This window comes from Dasypus novemcinctus, chromosome 12 (assembly GCF_030445035.2).
Source record: "Dasypus novemcinctus isolate mDasNov1 chromosome 12, mDasNov1.1.hap2, whole genome shotgun sequence".
Classification (NCBI taxonomy): domain Eukaryota; kingdom Metazoa; phylum Chordata; class Mammalia; order Cingulata; family Dasypodidae; genus Dasypus; species Dasypus novemcinctus.
The window spans coordinates 107,181,976-107,193,110 of record NC_080684.1 but is presented as its reverse complement, the minus strand read 5'-3'; the positions used below and the strand labels follow the sequence as shown (position 1 = coordinate 107,193,110).

Below are 11,135 nucleotides of genomic sequence, written 5' to 3'. Positions count from 1 at the left end.
TGGGTGGGGCCAGGACACCCTGGCCCGGGGCCTGCTGAGACCTGGGGGGCAGTGGCCAGGGAATTGCTGAGAAAACAGCCAGGCCAGGCCCTAAGGGGACCGTCGGCCCTTGGGTGATACAGGGATGCAGGGAGGTGGGAGGGCAGCTCTGGGGGCTCTTGGGAACATTATCATCACCCTGTCTGACAGAGGGGAAACCGAGGCACAGTGACTGCCCCCCCCAGCGGCGGGGCCAGGGTTTGAACTCAAGGCTACGTTGTACCCCAGGCTGGCCCCTGTCTGGGGGAGAATTCACACGAGGGGAAGGTTCTCACTGCTCCTCAGGCCCCAGATGGAGGGACCCAGGGACCCTGCAACATGGGGCGTGGCCGTGGGAAGCCCGTGGGTGGGAGGGTGCAGGGGGTGCAGAGGAGATGCAGGTGGAAGGGGAAAAGGTAAGAGGGGTGGCACAGGTGGGAGTGGGGGTGGGGTCCTTGCAGGTGGGTGAGGCAGAAGAAGCTCCAGGCCAAAGGTAGCTGTGTGTCTCTGGGAAAATGAGTCTGCCTCTCTGGGCCTGTGCCTCCAGCTTGCCCACCGGGCAGGACCCAGATGTCTGCGCCGCCCGTCAGTGGACACAGGCCCGCCGAGGACCACGTTCGCCTCTCGGGCTGCTCAGCCTCCACCCACAGGGCCGGGCTCCTCACACTTGCCTTCCTGCCACGACAGGACTTCCCGGGTGTCCCCCGGCCGTGGACAGGCCACCGCCCCTGGGGTTCCTCAGCTTCTCTGCCAGGCGGGGGGACTGGGGAGGACGGGCACCGCCTCCAGAGGCGGCTGGGATTCGTCCGCTCGCTGCCCCCGCAGCTCTGTCCCCCAGCAGTGTCCTCCAGGCTAAGATCCTTTCGCCCTGCGGCCGGCACAGGGGCCGGGGGGGACAGACACTGGGCCTGGCCCGTGGTCCCGGACAAGGCCTCTGCGGGCCTCCCGCGAGTCACCATGCGCGGGTCAGCGGTCCCCGGCGGCAGTCCAGGAGGGAGGGGAGGAAGGGGGGGAGCAGCGAGCCTTTCTTCAGTCCTCTGGGAAAATGTCCTCGCACCACCTGTCCGCAGAGTCAGGACACGCCCTCCCCGGGCGTCCACTCCCGAATCCCAGAACCCATAAACACGTCACCAGGTAAGGCAGAAGGGATTTTGCAGGTGGGGTTGGGGTTAGAGACGGTGGGACGGGGAGGCTGCGGGTCCAGGGCGTGCCTTCCCAGCGGAGGAGCCTTCCCAGCTGCGCAGAGGGAGATGCCGCGCTGGAGCAGGCTCGGGCCCTGACGTGGCTGGCGTGGAGGAAGGGGCCGTGGGCCAAGGCCGGCCGTGGCCTCCAGGGGCTGGAGAAGGCCGGGGGGGGGGGGGCGGTTTCTCCTCTAGCGCTCCTGGGAAGGTGCTCAGCCCTGCCCATGCCTGGGCTGCAGCCTGGGGTACCTGTGTCTGTCTTCGGGTGCTCCAGGGTAAAAATTTGCAATGCTTTAGGGCAGTAAGTGTGCGATCGTTACAGCAGCCACAGGAAATGAATGCCCACCGCCCTCGCCCCATACCCCACGTGCATGGATACCTGCGGAGGAGAACGCGGACGCGCAGGGCGCCGCCGGCAGCCACATTCCCTCCCTCTCCTCCCACCCCGTCACCCTCCTCTCCCTTTACCACCATTTCCTGAGCGTTGCCCCCGACTGGGCTCCACGCCAAGCGACACCTCATTCCAGCCCCACCCTGGAATGGCTCAGCCTATCTTCCCACGTGGGGACCCCCAAACCCTATCCGTACTTTGTTGGGATCAGGGGTGTCTGCTCCGTAATCGTGCGCACGTCCCCCGTACGATGTGGGCGGCAGGGCATGGTGGGCACGGAGGCCCCAGGGTCCTTGCTCTGGGCACCTCCCAGCTGTGAGGTACGGGCAGGTGCCAGGCAGGCCGCCGTGCTCTGTACCGTGCATCTGCACATCCTGCCTGGTCAAGTCAGCTGTGCGGAGGCTTCAGCTTCTTGTTAAAAATAGACGGTGCCGGGGCTCTCGCTTGAGCGCTGTCACTGCCTGTGGGGCGGGGGGCCGGGGCGGCTGCACAGGGGGTCCTCCAGAGCCGATCCCGACAGGCTTCTTTTTTTAAAAAAAAAGATTTATTTTTATTTATTTCTCTCCCCTTCCCCCCCTGCCCCAGTTGTCTGTTCTCTGTGTCCATTCGCTGTGTTCTGTGTCCACTTCTATTCTTGCCAGTGGCACCGGGAATCTGCGTCTCTTTTTGTCACGTCATCTTGCTGTGTCTCTGTGTGTGCGGTGCCACTCCTGGGGAGGCTGAACTTTCTTTCGCGCTGGGCGGCTGACCTTGCAGGGTGCACTCCTTGCGCGTGGGGCTCCCCTGCGTGGCACGGCACTCCTTGTGCGCATCAGCACCGCGCGTGGGCCAGCTCATCACATGGGTCAAGGAGTCCTGGGTTTGAACCGCGGACCTCCCATGTGGTAGGCAGATGCTCTAACCATTGAGCCAAGCCCACTTCCCCCAACAGGCTTCTGGAACCAAAAGCTCTCCCCTGTCAACCTGACCGCAATTCTCAGCGTCGAAGCATCATTCCACTTCCTCAGGACAGAATCCAAAATTTGTACAAAAACTGTACAGTGTTTCTTATAAAAGGGAAAATTGGAAATAATTGGAAAAAACCTCAGTGGGATTGATAAAGGAAATCTATCCAATGGAACATTAAATAGTCATTAAAATCAACTTGTAGAATAATATTTTGTGACTTATGGAAAGAGTTGATGTAATATCTAGCAAAACAAGCAGAAGATAAAATGATAGATATAACAAGGTGCTAAGATGCTACTTTTGTTTAAAATGATGTATTTTGATGGAAATGGGACGAACGTGCTCTGGAGCATTTCCAGTGGCATCTGAGGAGGACTTAGAGGGGACTGAGGTTTTTTTTTTGCTTTTTTGAGGCTTCAAAATGTAAAATTAATATGTAACATCGTAATGAGAGGAAAAAAATCAATGCAGTTAGAAAGGAACAGGGGTTGTGCTCCTTCGACGGAGTTGCCTGCAGGTCCTCCCCTGCCACGCAGAGCTTAGCGCACCCATGAACACGTGCCAGGAATGGGGCTGCTTCATGGATGGGGGCCGGGGGGCAGTGCTGCTGTCCAGGGCCCCACACTCAGAGGAACCCCACGGTTGTTTGACATGCTGTTGTTTCTGTGTTGAAATTCATAATTATCTTTGAGCAAGGGTCCAGCATTTTCATTTTTCCCTGGGCTCTGCAAATTATGCAGCCAGTCCTGGTGAGCTGCTCTGGGCCTCCGGGTTTCTGAATGCAGCAGCCATTTTTTTGGAGTAGGTTTGCTTTATTTTCCACTCAGCAATTCCTTCTCTTCTTATATTTTGTCCAGGTTTCCCAAAACTGGGGGTCTCTGGAGTCCAACCCCAGAAAACCAAGGCCTATCCCCTCTGCCCGGGACACCTGCCTGGGAGGAGAGTGGTGCCATCACCAGCTCAGCCCCGGCGTTGCTAAGGGGCTATCCACCAAAAGGGGGAAGCAGGCTCTGTTTTGTTAAAAACAGGTGTCGGTGCTTTGCGGCGCTTTTTCTGAAATCAGGCTTTTTAGGATCTCTTACCAGGTGTGTTTCCCCCAGTAAAATCAGATGCCTGCAGACTGTGCCGTGCCTGGTACCAGCCACGAAGCCTCAGGGGTACCTGGGAGGCTTCGTCCTCCTGCTTCCACAGCAACACCGCAGGTGGTAGGGAGCTCCCCATCTCTGGAAGCATTCAACAATGACTGCATGGCCACTGAGCATGAAACACCTGCTCTGGAGGGGAGGTTGGCCTGGAGATTCCCAGGACACAGCACAAGGCCTGGAGATTCCCAGGACACAGCACAGGGGAGAGACTTGGTGACATTTTCGCTTGGGATAAGAAACCAAACCAGCAAACAAAAAAAGGTGGCAGGGTGCAAGCAATTGAGAGTTCACACGAGATCAGATAAAGAAATGCTAGAACTGCTCCAGAGAGGAGCCAGGTGCCGCAGTGCACCTCAAAGACAGAAGCAGCCCAGTAGCTAACATTTTTTGAATCATTACCCTGAGTTTACTCAGATTATCACAATCCTCCCAGTAACACCACTGGGCTAGACTTTCATTAACATCATTTCACCATAGAGGAAATGGAGGCTCAGAGAGGTCAGGTCACTCACCCTGGCCACACAGCTGGGACGAGGTAGTGTTGGGATTTGAACACAGGCCTGGCTCACTTTCCAGTGCCCAGGCTTGTGGGACTGGCCGCAGCTCTACAGCCTGTACATTAAGAAAGTTCAAGTTCACGTCCATTTCCTGTGTCCTGCTTTGCCTTCGTTACACGTGATGCCGGGTAAATGAAGAACTAGCTCTCCTCGATCCCAGCTGCCCAAAGCTGGGCCGGGACCAGGCTCATTAGGAAATCTGCCTCCCTTTATAACACTGACAGCTCACGTGGACACGGAGGGTACAAACTGGCGGTGCTGAGGGCGAGGCCCCCCTTTGGCTGGCCTGGGCTCCCCATTCCCCATAGGCCCCTCCAGCTCCCCAGGGTGCCCTGTCTGGCCCGCTTGACCCCTTGTGGCCTGCCCATCTGAGAACGCTACCGGCGTGTCCAGGGCCCAGAGGGGTGGGCAAGCTGCCCCGGGCTGCCTTCTCCCTCTCTCTCGCCAAGTGGACTCTAGAGTCCCGGCACCCTGGGGCTGGAGGTGACAGTCAGCCAAGGCCGCTGGAAGGGCAGGGACCTTCACTGCTGCTGGGGCAGGGCCAACCCAGGGGGTCTCTGCTTGGCTGCAGGGGCCCAGGGCAGAGCTCTGGGAGTTTCCAGAGTTTGTGGGTGCCTCCCAGGAATCAGGCAAAAGGAGGGGGTGGGAGCAGAGAAGTCGCCCGGAGGGAGGGCAGGGCCGGGGCCTGTTGGGGGAGGGACACCGGCGTCCCCAGCCCTGCTCCCAGGGACAAGGCCCAGGCAGGCCTAGGCCGCGGCTCACAGCTCCGGCCCACAGCCGCCATGCAGGGACCCTTGCACCCACCACTCTGCCTTGGCACGGCGGCCCCAGGCAAGCAGAGGGTCCGTGGCGGCGGGGGGTCCCGCTCACCCAGGAGGGCCCTGGGGAAGCCCCTCCAGGCAGTGGGGTTGGGTGCATCAGGTGCCAGGGCCACCCCCAGCACCCAGGACCACCCAGGCTGCAGCAGGCCAGGGGGCGGCGGTGCTGCTGGGGGGCCCTGGTTCCCGCGGGCCTCGGAGGGGTGCACCTGAGGGCCCCAGGGCCACGGCGGCCCTCCTCCTGCCTCCAGCCGTGGGGAGGCGAGAGCGAGAAGGGAGAGAGCCGAGAGCCGGCGGCGCCTCTGTCCCCTTTAAGAGCCCTGGCGGCGGCCCGGCAGCGAGGGCACAGATTCCGCCCCCCGGCTCTTTGTTGGCGGGACCCTGGAGGCGCTCTGCTGGCCGCCCCGGGGCGCCCCTCCCGGGCCCCCCCACCCCCGCCCGAGCCGCGGCGGGGCGCGGAGCCTCTTACCGCGTCGTCCTGGGGGTCCCGCCGGCGGGGGTCAAGGTCGCGTGCCTGCCCGGGCGGGCGGGCGGACGGTCAGAGGGCATGGGGCGCGCCGGGGGGCGCGGGGGCCGCGGCTGGGGCTCCCACCAGGCCCGGGTCTCCGGGGGCGTCGCTGTCACCCCGGGCCGCCGCCGCAACTCTGCGCGCGGTCGCCCCGACCTGGAAGTTTCCGGGCTTGGCGGCGCTGGGCTGGGTTTCAGCAGGAACGTCTGAGCTTGGCAACAAAGAGGGAAAGAAGGAGGGAAAACGGGCCGGGAGAGGGGAGGACGGGCTGCGCGCACTCCTCCCCAGAACTTGCCGCTGCACCCCGGGCTGGCTGGCTCCTTAGTGAGGGGCGGCGGCGGGCCCAGGCCCACCCCTCGGCCACTTGCCCAGGGTCTGGTTGTGGTGGTGCTTTTTGGGGGGGTAGGGATAAGATGCTTCCTGAAAGGTGTGACACGCAGACCAGGGCCCTTGTCGCAGCAGGAGCGGGGGCTCCGGGGGGGCTCCCTCTGCTCTCGTCCCCTCCTTTGCGGACGGGTCAGCGGCAATGCCGGTGCCAGAGCCCAGAGCGGAGGCAGCGCGGGACCCCCTGGTGACCACAGCGGGTCCTGTGCCCAGGCCTCCCGCTGCACCCGCAGGCTCCAGGGGTCCAGGGGCCCCTCCAGCCTTGGTCCCACAGCCCTGGCCTCCCCCGCCACGCGGCCTGGCCGCTGGCCACCGTTTTCCGTCCTCCTCGGAAGCTGCCAGCGCGGAGCTCTGGGGCCTCGTCTGGGCTCGGGGAGGAGGCTGAAGTGGTCCGAGGCCTGGAAATTGGCACGGTGGCCCGAGCCCAGTCCCTCGAGGCCGCACGGAAGACCTCGCGGGTGCTGGGCTGGGCTGAGGGCGCGGGGGTGCTGCGTTCCTCTGTTTGTCCGTCCTTCCTTCCCAGAGACACGTGTTCAAGGAGAAAGCCCTCGGCTCACGCCTCCTGCCTCGGAGCACCATTTCAGTCCGGGGAGAGAAAGCTGGTTGGTTGTTTAAAGAAAAATGAACAAAGGGGCTGTGGCAGCCAGGGCTGTGCCCGGGTGGGAGACGCGCTTTGTCCCTGTCGTCTACCATCCCACGAAAGTTGTTGGTGCCTGAAAGAGCTGGCAAACCGCTCAAACAGCTTCTCAAATGTGGCCCTTTCTGGAGAAGTCCTGGACTTCTGTACTAGGTGGCGAAAGAGGCCATGGCCACGCAGATTCCTGATGGCCTAGAAACTTCCGGAACATGACAGAGGCAGTGGCAGGCGGGCCGCGCGGTGCTGGCCGACGGAGCGTCTGCAGAGCTGCACGGGCTCCTTGGTGTGCATGCACAGGCGGCTGACCGTGCCTTCTGAGGGGAAAAATTTCACCTGCCGATGGAGCCCGAGGTCCTTTCCCCAGAAGGGGACATAAGGTTTCTCACTGGGTTTTCCAAGTAACACACATTGGCATCAGCTTTTCTTTCTCCCCCCACGCCGGTCGTGGAGAATGCCCGTTCCATGGCTAAGCTATTCAAGCCCCATCAAGATGCGGTGCCAGGGCATTTGACGTTTCAAGAGGATGTGCTGTATTCCTTGTTCTAGAGCAAAGCTCCTTGGGCAGAAAAGCCCCCCGCGCTCCCCCTGGCCAGGCCATCTCCTTCCTTACCTGCACCTGCTTTGCATCTTCAGGACTGAGAGGCACTGGGAAGAGCACGTCTTCCTGAAGGGCGAGCCCGATTGCTTTCTGCAGCCTGGCCACTGGGGCTCAGTTTGTCCCACGGGGCCACCCCAGCTCCGTCCTAAGCCTTCAGGACCTCGGTCAAGGCCAGCGTCATGGGCAAGGGCCCCAGTCCCTCAGGGGCCCTGGGCTTGGGTTAATGCTCACTGTTGGCGTCGTGACACCAATCTCAATAGTTTTTGAGCGAGGGGCCCTGCTTTTTCATTTTGCTCTGGGTAAGCTGTGCAGCTGATCCTGACCTTGACTGTGGGTTAACAGTGCCATGAGATTAGCGATTAAAAAAAAAAAAAACTACAATTTTTATATTTCTTCTACTAAGTTCTGTTTACAGAAATAATTCCAAAATCTATAGAAACAAGATAAAAAATGTTTTAATTGAAGATCATTGTTTAGGAAAAATGTTTACTTTTAAGAGGCAGGAAGTTGTTATGGATATAGCCCAGTCCTGACTTTCGGGCCTGACCACAATCAGGCCTGACTCCTCCACACGTGGCATCTCGGGGTCTCTGGTCCCTGGGGCCCTGGGGTGACAGCCCCCCGTGGGGTGTCTGAGGAGTCAGGACGAAGGGTTTAGCAGAGGATCTGGCTCAACAGAGTCCCTTTGATTTTTGTGGTTCTCCTTTGGGTTGAAGGCTCAGAGTCACTACCTTTTAACATAAGTGAATTTTCTCTTTTCCCATGACAAAAGTATAGCTAGTTTGGAGGAAAAAAAAAAAAAAAAAAGGAAAGAGAGCAAAACTTTCCCTCTTATGCCCCCTGCTCAAAAGCTTTCCCTCAGCCACATTCGGGCGTATGTCTTTAGTTGCACACATAGACACTCGCATTGTTTTTTAAGCATTTTTTCCTTCTACCTCACCTCCTCCTTTCTGAGCTGAAACCCTGGCGGGGCCTCGCAGGGAAGTCTGAGCAGGGCCGAGGACCTCCCCGCGCTGAGGGATAAGTCCAAGCTGCACACACTTCAGGCAGGCTTCACACGCGGGTGTAAACCCATCAGCGTGGCTGCCGGCCATCGACGGTCACCAAAGTGCCGGGCGATCAGACCCCTGCTCCACGGTGTCCTCAGCCTGCTCCTGCCCATCTTTCTCGTTTGTGAAGTGCTCAAATAAAAACTCTTGTTCTCCGCAGTTGCAAGGCTCTTATATTGAATCGCCACAGCCTGCTGTAATCTGCGCGGTCAGGAACGGGGAAAGAAGTCAGAGTGGGCCCGTCTCCCGCACCTTGGTGAGGCCAGCTGGCAGGAGGGAAGGGCCTGGGGGCCGGGGGACATTAGAACACTGCTCTGGGGACGCCAAGAACCAGGCGCAGACAGACAAACTGACCACCTCCTGGTCCCCAGCCCCACGCTGTGTTAATCGGCTCTCAGGCACCAGCAGCTCTGGGGAGCTGGACTTCGGAGACAGCGAGAATCCAGGAGCAGGTTCAAGCCTGAGCTCCACTGGCTGCTGGTGATTCCGGGCAAGCCGATTTACCTCTCCGAGCCTCAGTTTCCCCAAATGTGCAGGGTGTGATGGCGGTAAGCAATAACCCCGACCTCACAGGGCCATGGCGGGCAGGAGATGAGCCCGTGTCTGTTCCTGGCACAGGGTCTGGCCATCGCTTGCTCCTGCCAGTCCCTGTTCCTCTCCCCGAGGAGGGCCCCCTCTGGCAGGGTAAGGGGCACAGGGGCAGAGAAAACCAGAAGGACCCCCTCCCCACCCAGAGCAGCACGGGGGCTGGCACGTTCGGAGAGGCGCGTGGGGCCGCAGGGACCCAGCAGCCACAGATGGTGCGTCTGGCTTCCAGGCCTCCGGAGCTGTTCCCGGGAAGGCCCCTCCCGGAGGCCACGGCCAGGAGCACCAGGCGCTCCGCGGGGCCATCCCAGCCCGGAGACCGGGCCCCGTGTCCCCATCTTCAGCTGCCACCCGGCAGGGCCATGTTCCTTTCCGCTGGAGCGGGGTGTCCTCGCCATGCTGCCCGGGAGCCCGGCTCCACGTCCTCACCTGCCCCAGCCGAAAAGAAAACAGACAGGTATGAGTGTTTCTATTTAAGTTGTTTATAAAAACGGAAGTGTTCATTACAGAAACTTTGAAAATACAGAAGAGCACAAAAACATATTACCCATAAGATAATTACTGAGTATGTTTTGTTGAAAGTCCTGGTATATTTTCAAAATCATATATGTATGTGTGTGTGGTCATACTATTGGTATTTCAGAATCTTTGTTTAATATGGTGGTGAGCATTTTATGTCATTAAATATTATTCTATAAGGATTTGAAAAATAAAATGCAAATGCCAATTAATCTTCTCATCAGCTTTATTGAGGTACAATTTACACGCAGGAAGACTCCTCTCACTTGTACTGTCTGATGAGTTTTGACAAAGGCGTACAGCCGTCACCACCGCCGGGAGAGGAAGCATCCGTCATCACAAGGTTTTCCTCGGCTCTGCCTGCAGTCGGCCTCAGCGTCCCGGGTCCCTGGCAGTCACTGATCTGAATTCTGTCACTGTGGATGAGTTTCCTCTTTGTGAGAATTTAATATAAATGGAAGCAGGGAGTGTGAAGTCCTGCTCAGCACCGTTATCTTGAGAGTCTTCTATGTTGTGGGGTTTATCGCTAGAGCGCTCCTTTCCCGCTTCTGTCATTCCGGTGAATGCCCATCACGGGTTGTTTGTTCATTTGCCTGTTGATAGACAAATGGGTTGTTTCTGATTTTTTGGCTCTTGTGAATAAAGCTTTGTGAGTGCCTTTTTTTTTTTTTAACTTTTAATAAGAATCTCCAGTGGCGCCCGTTATGGACTAGCCGCTGGGGTGGGCATGGCCTGAGAGCGGTGGAGTGTCCCACCCTGTGGACGGCTTGCAATTTTTGCCACTGTTGTCGGCCATTTAGTCACTTAGTTGTGGTTTTTTAGTATTCCATTTTTAAATTTTCTGTTTGAGAGATTGTGAGTTTACAAAACAATGATGCATACCATGCAGGATTCCCATGCGTGGCCCCACCTTCACCTTACATTGTTGTGACACATTTGTTACAAATGATGACAGCACACCGTCAAAACAGTACTGCTCTCTCTAGTCCATAGTTCATATTTGGTATATTATTCCCACAAACCATCCTATTATTAACTCCATGTGTAGCAGTTTGATATAATTGATGAATTCCAAAAAGAAATATTGGATTATGCTTGTAATCTGATCTGCACCTGGGCATGACTGAGTCAGGATTCGGGCAATTAGGGGGTTGAGTTCCCGCCCCTTGGTGTTGGGATTTAAAAAAAGGCATGGCAAAGAACAGAGTTGGGGGCTTTTAATGTTGGAGTTTTGATTTTGGAGTTTGATGCCGAAGACTTAAGCTGGAGCCCTGGGAAGTCAGCACGCAGCCTGACCCCTCGCAGACGTCTTGCTCCAAATAGACTTTGGTGAGGGAAGTAACTTCTGCTTTATGGCCTGGTATCTGTAGGCTCCTACCCCAAATAAACACCCTTTATAAACACCAACCCATTTCTGGTATTTTGCATCAGCGCCCCCTTGGCTGACTAATACACCATGTATTAGTGTTGTCTTATAGCTCGTGAGAGAACGTTCTCATTTGTGCCGTGAACCACCTTCCATCACCCACCACGGGGTCCCCTGCCTTGTACGGTCTACCCAAAGCGCACACTCAGCGGCTCTCAGTGCCACCTGAGCTGTGCACTCCTAGGCTCTGTCCGTTTCAGAATGTTTTCAATACTCCAAAAGGAAAAGCCCCGCACGCCCTGATACCAGCCCCCGTCATTGGCCCTGAGCCTTGACCGAGGCCTTCTCTGCGTTGCGGAGTAGTCACTTGGCCTTTGCTCTCATACCTCGCCCTGCTAGGAGCATCTTTGTCCTGCCGCTGTCGTGTGTGG

General features: G+C 57.9%; 1 long non-coding RNA gene across 3 annotated transcripts; it reads left to right on the top strand.

The window, feature by feature from the left end:
• Positions 1 to 834: 834 nt before the first annotated feature.
• Positions 835 to 10,745, top strand: LOC101443641 (uncharacterized). Of its 3 annotated transcripts, none has more exons than XR_009188392.2 (5): positions 835 to 1,152; positions 8,395 to 8,490; positions 8,606 to 8,782; positions 9,052 to 9,276; positions 9,563 to 10,745. It is a non-coding gene; the product is annotated as an uncharacterized lncRNA (long non-coding RNA). The 3 variants fall into 3 exon arrangements; XR_011650331.1 differs by lacking the exon at positions 835 to 1,152 and adding an exon at positions 4,584 to 5,071; XR_009188393.2 differs by lacking the exon at positions 835 to 1,152 and adding an exon at positions 5,481 to 5,563.
• The last annotated feature ends 390 nt before the right edge of the window (positions 10,746 to 11,135 follow it).